This window comes from Drosophila tropicalis, unplaced genomic scaffold (assembly GCF_018151085.1).
Source record: "Drosophila tropicalis isolate 14030-0801.00 unplaced genomic scaffold, ASM1815108v1 contig_859, whole genome shotgun sequence".
In the NCBI taxonomy this organism is placed as follows: domain Eukaryota; kingdom Metazoa; phylum Arthropoda; class Insecta; order Diptera; family Drosophilidae; genus Drosophila; species Drosophila tropicalis.
The window spans coordinates 5,937,610-5,958,038 of NW_027173353.1; the positions used below are offsets into that span (position 1 = coordinate 5,937,610).

The window sequence follows — 20,429 nt, forward strand, 5'->3', positions numbered from 1 at the left end:
GGCGGCGACGTAAGCGTCGCCCACTCGCTGACGGTCTCTTTCTCTCGCTCTCGCTCTCTGACGATCGTTGGCCAATTTTTTATGACCCTCTCCGCTGTTTTTGAATACCCTCGAAAATGAATAACTGAATTTGATTTTAGCCGGAAGTTTGATCAACTGAAAAACACAATCGGTAAGAATTGGCCTCGTCTTTGTCTTCAAATTGAACCAATTTAATAAAATCGAAATGAACAGTCGGAGTGATAATTACAAAACTGAATATATAATGTCGTATAGATATAGTGTTACTACCATATCTTTTGTTGTTGTTTTTAACATTTTGACCAAAACTTAAATACTCCAACACACATACAGCTTAAGAGACTATCGATGCCATTTAAAAAAATTACATTAGTACATATGACAACATACATATGTATGTATGTACATATGTACGTATGTATGTACATACATACATATGTACATTTGTGTAAACATGTGGCTAAAATAATATGTATGTATGTAGGTGTGAACCTAAGGCTTTTCGACTCATTAAATCATTATAACTGAACGTTCTGTGTTATTTTCTCTTTGGGCAATTTTATGAAAAATATTTGCAATAGGTAATATTTTCATAAAACTAAGTATTTATTGCTTTATTTTTTAAGCACATCTGCCTAAAACATTTCAAGTATTGGGTGACATGCATTAATTAAGTCAGATTCTGTTGGACCTTCTCCATCACCACTTAAGTTTAAAGCTACACCTGTTTAAAGGCATTATAAAGTTTGATATTCGTTTTATATTTACAAACATATGTATGTACATACATATGTACACATTTGTGTACGTATGTATGTATGTATATGTACATAAATGCACATTATTTTCAGTTTTTGGCCATAAGACGAAAATTTATGTTGCTCATTTTGCCTGCAATTAGTTTCATATAGTCAACTGCGCATGTTTGTAGTTGCCTTATTACTATTATTTATTACGACTCTAAGCTACTTACTGTCATAGCCCAACGACGACGACGACGGCGGCGACCACGATGACGTCTTTCGATAGTTATTTTAGTGTCCAATGTTGTTGCTGTGTATTATTACTATAATACACGGCCCCAGATTATCACAAAATAAGAGGTAACGTTCTAAGATATCCACAGACGGTTTTGATTGACTGATTTCACCGTTTTTCCACCCAGACCTAAAAATTTGTTAAAAGGGTGTTTTAAAATCGGTGTTCCAGCTTAAAGTAGAACAATTTTTTGGTTTTGGGGCAATTGTTTGCCCTTTGCAAGGTTGTCGCAGTGCTAACGGTAAGCGCGACGACATTCTTACATTTCAATTTTATAGACATCGGAAGGGTAGAGAGGCTGCTCCCACCGTCACTCGTCAAGGGGTCAGTAAAGAAGATGGAGCAAGAACGGAACGAAGCATTTCTATGAAACATCGTTGCCAAAGCCACATACATACACAAAGCAACAGCTGCGCTGTCTCTGCCTCTGTCACTGCCACTGTGCGGCCTGTGTGTCTATTGTGAATGTGCAACAAACAGCCTTGTAAGCGCCACCCACACAAAAGCAACAGCAGCGGCAGCGACCACACAAAAATTTGTAAAGCAGAGGCAGCCCCCGAGAGCAAAGACATTGTCGACGCCAACAGCCAAAGCAACACCAACACACATAAATACACATATATACATACATATATGAGAACGACGAAGTGGTTGTGGTTTGGGTTTCTTCGTCGTCGTCGTCAAACTATGACGTGAACAGCTCAGTCAGTCAGCCGCTCTCTTGCGGTGTCTCTCTCTCTCTTTTCACCTCCTACGCTAATGTTTTTCAAGTCGAGCTTCAAAAAGCGCGTCATATGCTCAGCTAAGCGTGCTGTGGGGAGTTTGGTCAGAAGGGGTGGAGGCGAGGAAAGCTTAACTTGCTTTGTGACGTTTGGCTTGAGCCTTTGCTTGCCGTTTCTTTTGAAAATATTTTGCGGAGGCGGATGCGGCGTTGTTTCCAACTAAGGCATTTCGAAAGTGTTCTGGCGAAAAGTAAAATAAAAAGCTAAAGCTAAAATTTATAATTCTGGTATTTTCGAAAAGTGTTTGTATTGTTTTGGTTGCAAAATTCGCTTTTGGGTCTAGACGAAAAAACGGTTATGGATGAGTTACGACAACGTTGGCGCCAGGTTTTTAATTAATTTTTCATTTTTAGTCTGCATTCATTACACCTTCATTCATGCAGCTTGTAAAGATGAACATACTCACAGTGGTTCAGCAATTATTTGTGTATGTATGTTTTAAAGGCTCTTTCAATAGTTGCGGAAGCTCAATTTATACGATGAAACACCTACCAGTTTTTGTTTTACCAATATTCAACAGAACTAAGCTATAAACCACTGTGCATACAACATACATACATATGTATGTAGGGGTGTATATGTGTATGTACGTGTATGTAAGGTTTATGTGTGGGCGACTTTTGTCTTGGTGTTTGATGATGAGTGAATTCATTTAAAAAGTATTGCGGTGACTCAAAACTCATGAGCACATACATACATATGTATGTATGTACACTTATACACACAAAGGCCTATTGAGAAGCTCAATAAAACGGTTGAATAGGGAAACGGCATCGAATTGTGACTTACGGTAAATGCATACCTACATTTGTGTATCTCCTGTAATTACAAGCATTTACTCATAGGACAGTGGCGTATTGTACAGTTCTAAACGATCCCTTCTACAATTTATTAGAAATAAATTAGAAATATGTTGGATTTAATGTGTGGTGTGTATTTAAGCATTTTATGCAACCCATCAGCTAGGAATTGGTTTCGGATCACAGTTATGCAAATATCTACAAATGTGATCTCTGTTCGCTCCATTCTGCTAAGGAAGTTCTCAAACCCGTGTTCGAGCTCCATAAAAATCTATTCCATTTCCTCAAATTATCAAAAATAATTAATCTGAAATTTTCGTGTAATTTGTGCAGTAAATAAAAATTGATCTCTACACACATGACATTCTTATGATAAAAGTCTTTTGTTTGTTTGTACATACATATGTACATATGTACATATGTATGTATGTATGGATGTATACATCGGCCGATAAGGTGCTAAAGAAAAAGTGCTAAATATTTGCACACAATAACCCCAATTGAGTGCCGATACCTGTGTGAGAAATGTGCTTTGCTCTTTCTCTCAGTACATATCACTCTCTCGCTCTCTCTTTCCCTCTCTATTTACTGGTAAGTTCATTATTTGTTAGAGCAAGACCGTTGCAGTTGCCTAAACGTCTGCCCTTATCAAACGACAAGCGACTCAATTTACTTAGTACCGCGCTTTACCCGGTCTGCATGATTCATGCTTTTGGCATGTTGACGTCGCAACGTCAACGTCGATGCTGACGTCGAGTCATTTGCTTTTGCCTTCTGATGGTTGATGGTATAAGGTGGGTTGGTTGGGTGGGTGGGAGCTAGGGTGCCTGTTTTTTGCTTGTTAATTTTAATTGATTTTAATTTGATTTGCTTTAAGTGAATATTGTTTGCCCAAAAGTCATCATCGTGTTTTTTGCTCTTACTACATAGCTTGCCTACAACCGTGCGGTTCGTCAAAATAAATTGAATTTTTGAGTAAAAGATAAAGTGAGGAAAAATATTTTATTTAAACATAGCCAAGTGGGGCATTGCATTGCCTTCTTTAATCCACTATCCTTCATCTCTAGTCCCGCGCAAACACACATAAAACCGACTAAAAACAAACACAATTGCCGGTTTCAGCAGGTCTCTAGAGAATTCTCCATCCAGAGGCAGACACTATACACTTTGTTAGCTCCTTAAGGTGTGTTGTGGGAGTTCCTTAGACCCCAAAGTAGCCCACCTCAAATAGAACTTTTCTTGTTTGTTTTTTTTCTTTTTCTTCTTTTTCATTTCTTTTCTAAATGCATTTTTACTTCAGCGCGCCTTCTTCCTGTCAGTCAAGCAAAGAGACGCATAGGAGATAAAATGAGTTGTGTGTGTGTGTGTGTGTGCAGTGAAGCCATCGACATCCTTTTGTTGCCCTTATGTCTTTGTTGCTGTTATCCTGGGCATAAAGTTCAAGAAGTTGCACAGAAATTGTGTGTATTTTTTTCCTAGTGCTGAACCTTTGCACTAGGAATGCATTTTTATGCGCATTATTAAGTCCCCCCTCTTTATCTTTCCTTTTGTCCTTTTTCGAAAGTTGCAAAAGAAAAAAATGAAGAAAACTGCTCGTCATTCATCTGGTCTGAAATAGATGTGTCTTAAGAATTTAGAGTTAGGTATTTATTGTGCATTTTTGAAATAGTCTTATATAAAGGACATATGGACTTATGCATTTTAAATTATTTTGCCGAATGTCTTTTACGAAAATTACTGTTACAGCTATTTTGACAACTATCCAATTGTTTCATCAGCAAGACTTCCCTAACCACTTTAAAATCATTCAGTTCTACACTAAAACTAAAAAGGAAAAGCGAAAATGGTATTTTCAAACTACACTTAAAAAAACAAAAAACAATCAGTGAAATTTTATTAAAAGTCAGTTTATGATGCAGTGATATCATAATGCCGGTAAATAGTAACTCGGGCAAAAATAAAAAAAACGAGCAACGAAATTAACAACGTCAAGCTCCAAGCAAAAAATTTACTCTATGTACATATGTGTGTGGTTGGCGTCTGCTTTCTCCTACATTCTTCAACCTCGTCCTCAACTCCTCCATCACATGCAATCATTTTAAATCTGGGCAGCAAAAATGCAGCCACTTTTGCCGTGCGCGCTCATCAAAAAAAGATGCGAAATATATGTGCCATATATAAGCATATGTACATATGTATGTAGGGTATATCCTATATGTATATGCTTTTAGTATATATGGGTTACATGGCGGTAGGACGGAGAGGAGAGGAAACAACGCCAACGGTTGCATAAATATAAATAAAATAATACAACGGTCATGGGCAGGGGCAGAGGCAGGGTATACATACAAACACATATGCAGTAAATATGCAAAGCTCACATGCACACACATACAGACACAAGCATACAAGTTTTGTGGCTATGGAAAATGGGTTGGGACGGTTTGGGTTTTGGCGGAAAAGATGCCTCTTGCCTTTGCCTCTTGGCTCAAAAATCCTAAAATGCTTAGCGTGGCAAAATCAATTTGATGCCATTTGTTAAAAAGGTTTATGCGAGTGTGTCTATGTGTGTGCGAATGTGCATAAAATATGACTAAGGATTTTTCACGCGAGAGAGAGAAGTTTGTTGGAAAGCAAACTACTGTATGCAAAAGTATTTTCATTTTTAGATCAAATTTGTACTTGTATAAAGCAGAACAGCTAAGCAGAGAGCTGGAGATCATAAATTTAAAAAGGACATTACTAGGACTAATATATAATTCAGATTTTTTATTTTTCCATTCAGATTACGGGTTTATCTCGATTTCTTAATAACTACAAAATTGCATACCTTTTTTCATCCTGAACTTGTAAATCAACAAATTTTACAAATGTTAAGCTTGCAAATTAGTTTAAACATTGGTTCATTGCAATTTGCCAACAATCCAGTAGGCAGAATTTCACTGCTAAAATTTGGCTTAAATAAAAAGTGTTAATAGACAGCTTTAAAGTACAGTCTATCGCTTCACCAAGACAATCCGTAACTACAGTCATTTGATTTGAAATAATCAAATATCGAGTATTCGAATATATGGGCCAGGAGTTGGTACAACAAAGGCGCAAAGTCGGCTAATAACTTCAGCCGATTTCGAGCGTGATACAAATACACAACGGAAATATATATTTATAAGAAAATTGTAATATATGAAATTTAATCTTTTGTTTTTATTCGATTTGTACTAACAATTTTGTTAAGGACATCATTTTCGATTATTTCAAGAACCCCACCAAGAGTCCCACCCAACGCTTTAATATTTAATTAATTTAAACTAATTTATTGTCATCTCCTTAGAGTATTTCGTTTTCGACACATAGTTTGTATTTGGTTTAGTTTCATACATTTTGTGCCACTTTTTCGTCATTTGCTGGGGCGGGTGTTGTTGTGTATGTTGGTGTTTAGTAGTTAAATATCGGTCAAGGCTATCTTGTAAATGCTGGCAATGTTAGTGCTAGCTGTCGCATAGTTTTGAGCACAATTTATGAGTGAAATATATTTATGCTACCAAATCCAAAAGGCGGTACGAACTAATTCCACCTGCAACAAACATTTCCAGGACAACCGCCGACTGACAAAACGCCTCGAAACGAAAAGGGAACAACATCTAATTCGGGTCAAGGATACAAGAAGTTTGTATGTATGTACATAGTGAAAGGTTAAGACATGCGGCATGCAATCCTCGACACGTTTTTCTTCTGTTTGATGGGCGTGGCAGTCGGTTTACTGCTGATTAAATGTTCCCTACAGTCCTGCCAACTACCCAAAAGAAAAATAACAAAAAGGCATTTCCTTTTACACTTTGCGTGTTTTCTGTTATTTCTGCTTTTTCTGCATTCTTTGCGGCTTTGCGGCTGACTGATGATTGAGTGATGGTTGACACACCGGGTTGATGATAAAATAAAATGCTGGCTTTTTCGGGTACAATTGAGATGGCACTTGCAATTCCATTTGAAATTGTCATTCAAGATCAATTATCTCACATACCTCCACTTCAACATCTATGTCAATGGATGGACGCAAATGCAATTTAAATACAATTCTTGGCATGTCCATAGCCCTAATTAAATTACGTATACGCCGTGGGTTACCGCTAGATGGAATATAATTAGCTTAGCTTTAGAATTTACACCAAAAACCAACCGACAACAAACAAGCAAACAAATTGCAATCAGTGCCACCAGCCACAAGGAGAGCGAAGTTGCAACAAAATCAACTACGACTACTACTGCTGGTATCATTGAGCCATTTTGAAAGCATTCAACTCCCAAAACCCACAAAATTTTCATGTAATCCCATTTAAGCAAGCTGCTTTTCAACAGTAAATTGGGTTGCGTTTCGGCTTGGTCTGGTCCTAGGACTTATCAACACTTGTTTATAGAAACAGGGAGAGGTAGAGACAGCGTAGATAGAGAGAGAGAGAGAGAGAGAGAGAGAGAGAGAGAGAGAGAGAGAGAGAGAGAGAGATAGAGAGAGACAGAGACACGCAATCCAATTCAATCCAAAGCAAATCCAAACTATTGCATCTCCTATACCATCTCCATTCAAAGCAAACGCATTTGTCGTCTTATTGTTAGTTTTGCCTTTCTTTTTACTGTCGCTGTAGTAACGGCAACGACTTCTTAATCCATTTGCTGCATTGCTGTCAGTCACGCCCACTATAAAGTCTAGATATACATACATACATATATCTGTATGTACAGGCGTAATAAAACTTTTTACTTTTCTCAAGGCACTTGCTTTCCCTAGGTATTTTCTCATGCATTTTTACTTTGCCTTTTTTGCTTGCTAGTGACAAACGCTAATAACGTGGCTTACACGCCCTCTATTTTCACAACATTGAAACTAGATTAGTTTAAACAGAAACGAAACGGTCTTAAAATCTAAAGGCCAATTAAGCGATGAGCCAATTATCTACATTATGAAAATATATCACTTAGTTTATTTGATGAATAAAAATTTAAAACACTCAGCTCAAGACAAAGAGTTCCTCACTTAGAATGGAAAACTTAAGAATTTATGAGTGTAGATTTGTTCTTCTATGACTATTTTCCTTGTTTATTCTATTGACTACATTTTGTTTTTTCACATTATTTTTCTTTTTCAATTTATTTTCGGACTGACCTACATTGATGGCTGTATTTTCTGTTGGCCCGACACTTACTCCGAATCTCTTTTCGTCCCCCACACTTTGAACGTATTTTGGCTTTTGCCAAGAGGAGACAACATCGTCATTTGATTTTTGATTATAACGTCAATGAGGCGACACTCTGGTCACAGCTGCTGCTGCTGCTATGGAGATTCTCGCTTCTGAGTTTTGCTAGAGATATTTCTTTTATTTAAAAATAACATGAAATTATTTTAAATGTTTGACAGCTGGAAAAACTGTCGAACCAGGCAGCAGCGTCAATGAGTGACAAAAGTTCGCACAATTCGACCAGAACCCAGAACCCCAAAGAACGAAGAAATCCCCAAAACTGCTAACCAACCGACCAGCTAACTAACACAACTTTTCCGCCTTGGCCATTGCCTCCTTCTTGGCTTTTGTTCTGTTTTCTGTTCTCTGTCTTCCGTCTTTTTATCTGTGTGTGTGTGTGTGTGTTGCTGCTCTCCTCTGCACTCTGTTTTCCGTTTCCTGCGTTGCGCCAAAAATATGAAAATTTGCTGTCATGACCAACCTCCTCCTCCTCCTCCTACACTCTTCACTCTACTGCCATAACTAAAACCCATTAATTCAGATTTTTTCTTTTATACTCTTACTAAAGGTGTATAGAAAATATTGCGCTTGTTTAGTGTACAACATAATGAGTAATATAAAGTTTTAGTTATAAAAAATCCGATTATTATTCAAATAATCTATTAATCTAAATTATTGTTTAATATAGGTCCGCAAAAATCAATTCTATGCGATGATATTGCCTTAAAATGTTGGAAAAACTATAAAAATCGATCATGATATGATTTAGTCAGATGACCTCAATATAGAGAATATCCTCAAGAAAGTCTAGACAGGGTATACGTAAATTCGTAGTGCAACATTTTGAATAGTTTGAGTTCCTTAATTTCATTTCTTGCTGCTTCTGTTAAACTAAATTGTCATAGATTTCGTTGTTGTTGTTGCGGGTTTGTTTTTCTTTTCTGTCGGTTGTTATGGTTGTTAGGAATTGTTTTATGATATTGTCTTCTCGTATCGTTTCGTTTCGTTTTGTTTCATTTCGCTTTGATTTCAACAATAGGATACCATCTGGCCTTCGCATTCTTGGTAATTAACATCTTTTTATGGGAACTATATAGATACATAAATATTTTGTTAAAAACAAACCAAAAGCCATTTCCATCTGCATACAAAAATTGAGAGGAGAAGAGAATGCGTTAGTTGTCTGGATGGACATGGTCATATTGTTGCCATTGTTCTAAACACTGGATTGGAATTTGAAATTTTTAGGCCATTGGCATCGAAGAGAAAATAGTGCATGATGTTTTTGCTATTTGTTTCTTTTATATTTTGTTTGTTTTTTTTTTTTGCCGGTAGACCAATTGACATGCAATTTTTGCCATTCGTGAAATGATAGATTGAACGATTCATATCGTGAAGCCTTTGGCTTTGATTTGGTCGAGAGAGGAGGGCAATACTGAAACAAGCAATTTGGTTATTTGTCAGACAAGTTGAAAACAGCATTTCCCCTGCCTTAAGATGTTTTAAGTTTTAAATTTGTCAATATTTGACTTTATAATATCTAAAATTGCAGGATACCTAAATAATTCCTTTTTGAATTCCATTTGTAGATAGGATAATAATTATTTTGTTCGTACCAACTGTAAATTTTATATTAAATGCTCTTATGTTAATAAAACAAAAAACCGCAGCAGTTATTTCACTCCCTTCTAGTGGTAATAAAGCAATTAATATTGCAATGCATATTAAATTTATGCAACGTTTAATATGCGTGCTGCTTGCCACATGCCACCTGCCACCCACAATGCAACAGAAAAGATATCAACATACTAAATATATTCATTACGCTTAATAAGTTCCTGCTAATAATGATACTTAATAATTAAAATAAATATATGTGAAAATTATTAACATGTAATTGATTGATCAATAAGCATTTAATAGGTTTGAGTAGCATCATAATGATTAAAGACTCTTAACAAGTGGATATACATACATATAAATCCAAAGCCCCAAAATGGTAAAACTTGAGTTTTTCATAAGGAAAACTTTCGAATTTTCACATCTTTCAAGTCCACTCAATATCAATCCTTAATAGGAGATTATTTCAAAGACTCTAGCCAATCTTTTTCCCTTTATTTAACAGTTTTATAAAAGCCATTTACAAATTTCGCAATAGTTTTAAAAGTTATTTGTTTCCTGTTTTCATAAACAGCAGCAGGGGTTGGCCTACGCCCATGCAAAATTTATATATTCGAGTGTCAAAAAATTTCACTGCCACTCATTTGTCTAGTTTAGTTTGCATTATTTCTCGTTAATTAGTATTTATTAAAAGCTTGTTTGCTTTGTAATCTCAATGAAACACTGCAAAATTCATATTTTAACAAATAAAAAACAAAACAATAAAATGTTTTAAGTGCCGAAGACCGTGTATATGTGTACTAGAAATTCTTTTAGTCGTTCTCATAAAATATAGAATATATAAGCTACTCCTTTTTAGCCATACAAAGTTATTGCAACTCAACGCTGCCTCTCTCCCTTGTAGATTAAACCAAAAAAAAAAAAAAAGTTTTACAACATTTTTCAGAATATTTTCATTATATTTTTATTCATACATATATTTTGTTGAAAAGGCACTTTGGCGTAAAAACAAAAACTGAACTGAACTGAACTGAATGGCAACAACAGTTGCACAAACTGTGTGTGTACACGCTCCTTTGCTCTACGCCCCTTCCCAAAAGCACCTTTTGGCCAGGGCATGGAAACGTCAAGGTATGGCCTTTTCAACAACCAGAGAAAGAGAGACTGAGAGGCAGAGAGGGAGAGAAACGAGAACAGAAAGCGCAAAACAACTTAAAAATGCATTTTAATTACATGCGTCTTAGTGGCATGTATCCATCCAATCCACATCGTTAGAGACCCCAACTGCCACGCATTTAAATGTGCTTAAAGCAAAATAAATATATAAGGCAATTTGCTTACAATTTGCTAAATGAAATGAAATAAAAATAAATTACAAAAAAAACAGAAAAAAATTAAGTATGCCACCATTTTGTCGACCTTCAATTAAGACAGACAGCTCGAAAGGCAAAACGCAGAAAATCAGTCTGTCTGTGTGTTTGGTCCTCTCTCTTTCTCCTTTACCTTTTGCACTTTCTCTCTCTGTCTCTCTCTTTCTCTTTCTCTTTTCAACGAAAAATGCGTGCATCAAGATTCTTTCAAACTAATTGGCAAAAAAACAAATGAAAATTTAAAATTAATGAGGAATTTTCTCAATGATGCATGCAAATTCAATTTGCAGTTTTCAAAAAAAGTTTTCCAATTAACAAGAAATAACTCTACAACTGCTGAACGCCTGTGCAACATTGTATATAACATTTTCCATTTCTCTACCATTTCCATTTCCTTCTCTCATTTTGATTTTCCTTTTTTTTTTTTTCCTTTTCGGGGCGGTCTAAGAAAAAAGCTCGATGGGAATAAGTGAAATATATATGTACATATATTTCAGATTGCATCGTAAAAACTATGTCATGATTGCTCTGTATATAAAAAGTCTATTTCCTCGTTGCTTTTTTGGTGGGTTTTTATTAATGTTGACCGGACACGGCGCCAAGTCTGTGTCTGACTACTGGAAAGCAATGTTTTATGTTTTTGTTTATATTGAAATAAATACCACAAGAACATTTTTGAACAAAAAACAGTTTTTTTATATCTAAATACATATATATGTATTTTATTGCACCATAGTTAAATGTTAATCAAAATGGGTTTTGCTTTAAAGCGACAATTCAAAACTAACACGTTGTGATTTCACACAAAGTGTTCATTCTTTGGTTTCAAACAACCTTATAGAAATGTTACGTATACGCCGTGTTGTGTCCCTTTTTTATTTTTATTCTAACTGCACAAAAAGTATAAGCACTTTCTTCTTGGTGGCCAAAAGGAGTACAAATGTTGCTGATTAAGTGGTTGCCGCAAGCAATTTACGTCAAGTGAAGCGCGTGACTTTCAACATGTGTCACACAGAGCACCCAAACTCAACGCAGACGAGACGAGAGCAGACCCGACCATACCAGCCCAGCCCAGCCCAACCTAGGCCAACAAGAAAGTAGTAACAACAACAACAACAACTCACTCAACCAGCAAAAAAGAGAAAAGTAAAACCAACAACATACGACAATTACAACCGTAAATTATGCCAATGCCCCTCTTTTCCCTTTACCACCGAAATCCCCCCCGCCCGGCATTTGTGGTCCGCTTGAATGGTGGGCAAAAGTTGGTCGCCAACCCAGCCGACACTAACTTGGCCACAAGAGAAATAATACATAAAACAGGCGCGGGCTACAAAATGAAGCGCAACACAACGACAACTTAATTAAGTAAATGACTGAAAGCCAGATGTTTTTGTTTTTGTTGCTTGTTGTATTTTTTTTAACGAGTTGCTAAAGGGTAGAATGAAGTGCGGACATCTTCAGATTAAATATACTTTGTCGATGAGCATAATTACGAGTTTTTCAGTCCCAACAATGGTTAATGATCAATTAAAAGATCTCTGAGTGAGTTTTAGTCTAAGTGTGTACTAATTAAGATGTTGAATCTACGAGAATTGGTTGTTTGTTGAAAAAGTAGTAAAGAATAGGAGTGTCTAAAGTTACATCCTCAGTTCGTTAACATTCTTATTGTATTAAATGTATGTTGATTAGACTAAGCTATCAAACTAGACACTTGCCACTTAAAATCGAGGTAATTGAATACTTTAGATAGGTAATTGAAGACTTTAAAAAGGTAATTCAAGACTTTAGTTAGGACAGGCACATAAATTTTCTTACAAAAGTGTTCGAGTTGTGAGTATATACAGTTTGATCACATATTCAAGCCCTGTGCCAAAGTGTGTTATTTTCTAAATTACATTACTAAAGGAATTCTACTGTACCCATCCAAGCTAAAGGCAAATAATGTTATTTTAACTAAAGCCAGGTGTCTCTATTTGTGTATCCATGATTAACTTAGTCCAAGAATCTGTCACACTTTCATTAGTAAACTACCGACTGGGTCATACTGTAATTAGCATTGCTTCTGGAAAGAAAATTAAATTGAAAATGTTGGGTGACAACATATTTAACGCGCTTCATCATGCAAAGTCAATTACGTCACGTTGCGACGTGTAAATGGTCGAGACACACACACAAACTCAGAGAGGCACCTGCGAGGCAGTTGCAATGTGAGGCCATTTTGTAGTTGCTTCCCATTCACGTGTAAGCAAATTTGCCGCTTGCAATAAAATGAATGGAATGATGTAGCTTTGGGAGGAGTGGGTAGCGATGAGAAGTATGCAAAAAGAGCAACGTGTGCCGGCTAGCGTGTGTGTGCATGCCTAGGGAAGGAGAGAGGTAAATACGTAAGGAAGGTAAAACTTTTCAAATTCGCTCAAACTTAAGCTTTTAATAAACGCGCGTGGCATAGAAAAAGGCCGAGGCTCACTTTTATGGCAAACTATTAAGTTATGCGTTTCGGTGGATTCAAGCGAAAGTTTCAACGATTTATGAGCACCTCCAGCACACACACACACACGCACGCACACGCACATGCACACCCTCGCCTTATTATTGAACCAACAAGAGAGCAATAGCAATAGGGTATAAGAAAAACATGGCATTTCCGGTAACTGCAAAATTCCAGCAATGTCGCATTTATTTTTGGCTCCACACACCGTGTGTGTGTGTGTGTGTATAGTCGCATTTTGGCCATGGTAGAGAGACGGACCTCCTTCCCATATATTTTTATTTTATTTTATTTTTTTTTTGGCATGGTTTACCCTTGCTTTCTCACTTTCCCTTCATTTTGAGTGACTTTTTGCTGTTGCATGTGTGTGTGTGCATCAAGTCTGGCATCTTAAGTAGGTCGATCGTTTTTGATGGTCTATATGTACATATATGTATGCAGACTAGTACATACGAGGTACATACGAGCTTCTATATGTCTGATTTTTGATTATAAAGTCAGCCATGCCGACAAGAAAATGGCGTGCAAGGAAATTATATAAGCTCAATTTATGCCATTAAGGTTGACTTACAGAGACCATCTCCTAGACTCAGTCCCTCTCTCCCTTCTGTCAGTCACACCTTCTTCTTCTGGCATTGCTCCATTTCTTCGGTACATCCGGCCCTGCCGCGCCATCTATCTAACTTGTCTCAACGGAAATGGGCTTCAACTGGGTTAGCCTAGTCAATGCCAGCGTTTTGATGAATAGTCAAGGGGCACACACTACTTGATGGTGCCTCCTGCTGCTCCTTGCCCCACAGTCTGCCTGCCTGTCTGTCTGTCTGTCGGTCTGGCAAATATTTGCTCTGGCCTCAACTAAAAGGTGATAAACTTGGCATAATGCAATATTTAGTGTTTGAACAGGCACTTGAAAAAGGTTATATAATGCATTTCACTACTGCTCATCATTGTCATCATCATTATCATCTGGAACATCATTATGGCCAAAACCAGGAGTCAGCTCCTTAATGTTTGCTCAACGATGATAAGCTTTGAAATATTTTGCACGCTTTTGCATATGCAAATGTAAACTGCACGTAGGAATAGGCCTGGCCAACAGACATCTATGTATAGATGGATAGTTGGAAGTTGGAAGACTCTCTGTCTTGGTTCTTGGCCCGTGTACGTGTATGTGTGTATGTATTTACCAGCTTGACTCGGTTGATTAATGTTGTTGGACTTGCAAATGAAACGAAGCGATGGAGCCAAGCAACCAACTAACCAATCTCTGGCTGATGGAAAGACCAACAAAGTATAAGTATTTGTCATTGTGTGTGTGTTGACCTTAAGAATGTACTATGCAAAGTTACATTCTCCATGTCCCTCTGAGTTTTGATTACTGATTGTTGAACTTAACAAAGAACGCTCCTTTTTTCTTCCTTTATTTATACCCTTGCGAAATGTCTGTCACCTTGAGATGTCTTTATACGGTTGATTTGTCCTGACTGATGCAATAGCATACATTAGGGCGCAAAAACTGTACCCTTTCGTAGCAATAGATCAAAAACAAAAAGAACTTTAAGCTTCTTTAGAGGATTAATTTATATTATTTCTCGATATCCAACGGATTGTGTCATTTATATTTGTAATTATTCTTTGTTTCTTTGTTACTTAGAATTCGATTTTGTTCATTTATTTTGCATTGCACTTGTTTATCGCACTCAACTGACCTTTAGGCATTTGTATACATATAGAAATCTACATAGAGTGAAAACAACTGATATCTAAATAAATCAATGGCTCATTTGCTGCATCACACATCCCACCAGAGTAGACTTTTTCTTTAGATGTTTACATTGTATGTATATAAGTAGTTCATACATACACGCATATGTATGGCCAAATATATGTACATATGTACATACAACAACAAAGAATCTATATGCACGATCGTGATTGCGATCGTTTCACACATACTACTTACTACTTAGAATGCCCATGGCACGCGCCCTGCTCCTAGTTTCTTGGGGAACACACACGCACGTGAGTGTAAGACAAAAAAGACGGCAAATGAGAGAGCTAACGTGAGGGAGAGATACATTTACACGGAGATTGGGATGGGATCGAAATCGAAATCGAGAGATACTCCTAGGATCGTGCGTTTTGTGTGTGTATGTGTGAGAGAGAGAGAGGAAAATGCTTTTATTTTTAGGATAACAATGCCGCAATAGAGAAAAGTAAGGGGGGGGGGAAAAACAGCCCCAACCCAAAAAAAAAAAAAAATATTTAGCGGTTTTTTTTTTTTTTTTTTTTTTTTTGCTGCTGCTGGTTATATTGCGGGGAAAATGTCGAGAAAAAATTTTGTGGCTGTCAGTCGAGCGCATAGAGCAACGCGAGCAAGGCGGCTAAAAGGCCAGTGCGCGAAATTATTATATATACTATATATATTTATATGTACGTTTATCTATAAATATATATACTATATAAAATACAGATATATATACATATTTAACGTTATATCTGTGTATTTTCGTGTGTGTGTGCATGTGAATAAAGCCCAAATATATAAAGAAATTACATATACTATATGTGAGGGAAATGTGAAGAATTATTCAATTTCACCTAAAAACGAAAAATCTTCGCTGTGAGTATGGGTGGGTGTTAGTGTGCGTGTGTGTGTATGTGTGTGTGGATGCTGTTAATGAAAATTGCAGTAACGCCAACAACAACAACGACAACAGCAACAGCAACTACATCAACACGGGCCATAAAAGTGAGCAACAACATCTAAAATTTAATGAAAAATAGAAGTAAAACCCATAAGCACACGTGTATGTGGAATAGTGTGTGTGTGTGTGTATTATATATATGTATGTATGTATATTTTATCCCGCAAGAATTTTCGAAAAGAAAAGGAAGGAATCTTTCGCTGCTTTCTTCTATATATCTACCATATGTATCTTGTAGATACATTTCTGTGTCTGCACCTTCTGCGGCATTTTATTTAGCTTCCTTCTTGTGGCTCGGCTTCTTGAATCTGTGTGTTTGTGTGAGTATCTATGTATCTATGTGTTTGCCTATTTAGTTTGGGCTATGTTTTTGTCTTTGCTTTTAATTTTCCTTCTGCTTTGCCATCGTCTTCTACATTTTCTTCAGCTTTCTTCTGCTCGATTTTGCTCAAATAAAAATTCCTCTTGCGTGTTTAGCTAAAAGTTATTTTTAACAAATTTTCTTGCTTTGCCACACACACACAAGAGCGAGACCTGCGAAAGAGGGATAGAGAGAGAGAGAGAATAAGAGAATCGAGATGTTGAAAACCAAAGAAAATGGATTTTATTTTCTTTCTTTATTCCATAATCATTTCCGCATTTTGCTAACTAAATTCAAACTGATCTAAAGGACTTTAATTACTTATAATTAACAAGGCAACTTGAGAAGTTCATCATTACCCAGGCAAAGGGTGGGAGGCGGTAGGACACTGAGAACGAATTTCATTTCCGGCTTACGTATACGCAATTTACTTGTCATAATCCTGTAAAAATATTTTGCCGATTGCCAGCTTAACCATAAAATCATATGTAATTGGATTTTACTCTTCTTTTTACCGCCTGCGGTGAAATTATCTGTTTTGTACATACATTTTGTGTTCCACTGAATATTTGCTTAATTATGTGTAAAATTTTGTAGTTTCATGTTTTGGAAATGGTCGCAAATTCAATTAACTAGAAATTTAATTCTCTACTATGCATATCAAATTATAGTCTTGTCATCCGATTGAGGTTAGTTTGGTAAGGATTTTGGCCTGATGCCTTTTAGCCTTTATTGCCTTCGATATGTAAATAAACTTGAAAATATCTCAGTCTTCGTTACCCATTCGTTCTCTCTCTTCCTCTCTCTCGTCTCTTATGTATTCAAAATGGCAATTTGGCAAAATCGTTTATTTGACTACAACTAACTGCCAAACAATATCCATGAAAGTGGACAGCCAACGACAAGAATATTGTGTGACAATGGAAACAATGTCACAACTCAAGTGTCAAACAAAAGGCGACGACATGATGACCATGGCGAAAACAGAATGCAAATCAGGCCAAAAATCGACAACATCTGAGGCAGAGAGCACTTAATAAACAACTAAATTAACCCAAAATAAACTAATAGTTGATGACATTTAGGCAAGTTCATAATACCGACAAAATATAACAAAATTTTTCAAATTGCGCGGACTTACGTTGAGAAAACACTACACGATAATAAAACTTTGAGATACAAGAAGTTTTCGGGACACCTACCAAAATATTCTTTTAAAAGTCAAGCTTCATCCTTTTTTTTTAAGAGGAGGTTGTTGGATTTATTACAAATTCTGTTCGCGTCACTGTCGAATTAGCATACCCTCTTCCGCCCCTTTCATAGTTTTAAGTAGTACTAAAACCGTGAAACAATTTTTCCTTCGTCTAACTCCGACATGGCTGGTAGTCTCTCTAGGGGTCCATTACTTTTTTGAAACCAAAAACCAATTCGATATGTTATTCAATTCGTAATTCTTTACCTTGTGCAATTAAACAGCAACTTAACAATTTTGATCAATTGAAAACAGTTCGACTTTGAACATAAAATAGGAATAATTCCTCGCCGTTGTTTTACTTGACGTTCTCAATTTGGAGAGAAATGTCAATTGTTTTTGTTTTGAGAGACTTTTGCTTCGCCTACTATATCATCTTACAGGGTTGCTGAGTTGTGCTTTTATCATAATAATCATAATAAAGTATTCGATTAAAATCATTTAGAAACCAAAAACAGGACAATTCCAATTCGATAACTATTTCACATTACATTTTATAATTTCCTTATGAGAATAATTGTTGCAAATTCATGATTGTTTTGAAATTATCCATTAATACTTGGAATTGTTTTCAACATATAAAAGAATAATGGAAAAATATTGAAGTCCGATCTTATCATGAATTTATAAGAAAATTTGCAAGTTACTTTGCATTCTACTGACACAAATCCAAACGATTTGAAGCCGAGTATTTTGGCTTAAATCCGAGAAGAGGCCTTAATATTTTTCTATATTATAGGATATTTTTTCTACCATCAGAAAGACTATATTTTTGGTCTATTGTTTGGTCTCGACTTTAATTCTAATATGAATTTGAAGTTAATGAACAGTTTATATACCGATTCTGAAGCTTTAAAACTGGACAGTATATACATGTAGATATACATGATGTAGATATTATACTTATCTACATCTGACACTTTGAAAGGTTTAGTGTCAACGCAAAATGAATTTAAAATCGAAAAGGTGGCCATGAAAACTTTGAAAATCATAAACGAATCTCAAGTAAGAGAAATCGTTCAGTTTATCACTGGCATTCAAAGATTCGTGTCTACTGTTCGTAAGTATTGTGTGATAAATATAACGAAAAAAAAAAACAAAAACAAAAACAAAAAAATTGGTGAAATAAAACTAGATTATACATATCGCGCGAATTTTACTTCTTTCAGTAGATGAAGAAAAGTAATACAACTAGCAAAATGGTGGTGAATGTCTACTCTACAAATGGAAGGGCAGATAATCCGTCGCGGCATGAGATGTTGGCCTGGGTCAATGACTCACTACAGTCAGATTTTTCCAAGATTGACGACTTGTGTACTGGAGCAGCCTATTGCCAATTCATGGATATGCTTTTTCCCAATTGTATTCCCGTGAAGCGTATCAAATACCAACCAAACCAGGAGCACGAGTTTATACAGAATTTCAAACTACTACAGGCCAGTTTCAAGAATTTATGCGTGGACAAGGTAATACCGATTGATAAATTGGTCAAGGGTCGTTTCCAGGATAATTTGGAATTCTTGCAATGGTTTAAAAAATTCTACGATGCCAACTCGATGTCGCCAGCTGCTGCAAATGCTGAGGAGGCTCCCATGGTTTCCAATGCCACGAAAACTCCGGCCCCCATGAGATCGCCGAGTAATCCAAAATTGGCCACACTAAATGAGCAAAAATCAGCAAAAATGAAGGACACGACTGTTTCCAAAGTGGTACCACGCAAAAACGAAGAATCACCGACTAGGCAAGTGGTCAATCAGAAGAATATGGGAGTCGAGGATGTCATGACGGAGCCCATCTCCACGGAGCTAACTCCATCGGAGTCCGTAATGGATTTCAAGCATGAAGACGAATTGGAGTGTCGCGAAAGGGAGCGTGACTTTTACTTTGACAAGTTGCGCAATATTGAAATATTGTGTCAAGAGACACACGATGTTGCAGTGCAACCATTCATTGAAAAGATTATGAGTTTACTCTATGCGGTCGAAGAAGGCTTCGAACCTCCTCCAAAGCAGCAGAATAACTAAACATCAATTAGCTCGTCGTTTACTCTCAAGTAATAGACGTTAAAAAAAAAACACTTTTGGCCAAACAAAAACCAAGGATTTGAATAGAAGGAAGGACGTACTCAATCAAATCGACCAATCGATCTGGAACCGGTTTTGAAGAACTGAAAGCATTGGTTCCTGCAGACTTTTTACACATTCACAAGATCATCTTTCTTCCAAAATTGAATTTGTATTTTGTTTCAAACAAGTTCAATTTCCAAAGATTTCAAAATTATAATTCGGCGTAAAATCATGTTTATACATCTTTAAAACTCTTCACACTATTTTAATTGTACTTCAAATCCTTGGCTTCTGTTTCGCCTCAACTAATGCAATTCAGAGAATAAAAAATGTAGAATCTGAAGTGGGACGAATTGGTGATTTAATCTTGATCAAATGCTTAATTAATTATTTATTTCCCATAATATCAAATTTTAAAGCTTTAAAAATATACAAGCAATAATTTAAAGTGCTTCGAGCGAGAAAATTCCTTTTATTTGACAAAGACAAGATGCAGAATATCTGATTGTATAAAATCAAAATACAAAAAGTTTTCGGGACACCTACCAAAATATTCTTTTAAAAGTCAAGCTTCATCCTTTTTTTTAAGAGGAGGTTGTTGGATTTATTACAAATTCTGTTCGCGTCACTGTCGAATTAGCATACCCTCTTCCGCCCCTTTCATAGTTTTAAGTAGTACTAAAACCGTG

The 20,429-nt window shown here is 36.3% G+C and overlaps 1 protein-coding gene, 1 long non-coding RNA gene and 1 pseudogene across 5 annotated transcripts in view; 2 read left to right on the forward strand and 1 right to left on the reverse strand.

The window, feature by feature from the left end:
• The window catches only part of Nuak (Nuak family kinase 1), a 47,491-nt gene that overhangs the window by 1,646 nt on the left and 25,416 nt on the right, over positions 1–20,429 (forward strand). The window lies entirely within an intron of this gene.
• LOC137583142 (uncharacterized) lies at positions 16,386–17,926 on the reverse strand. The gene is made up of 3 exons (XR_011033369.1): positions 17,882–17,926; positions 17,625–17,813; positions 16,386–16,595 (listed from the first exon to the last, which is right to left on the reverse strand). It is a non-coding gene; the product is annotated as an uncharacterized lncRNA (long non-coding RNA).
• LOC137582451 (microtubule-associated protein RP/EB family member 1 pseudogene) lies at positions 18,717–20,089 on the forward strand (annotated as a pseudogene).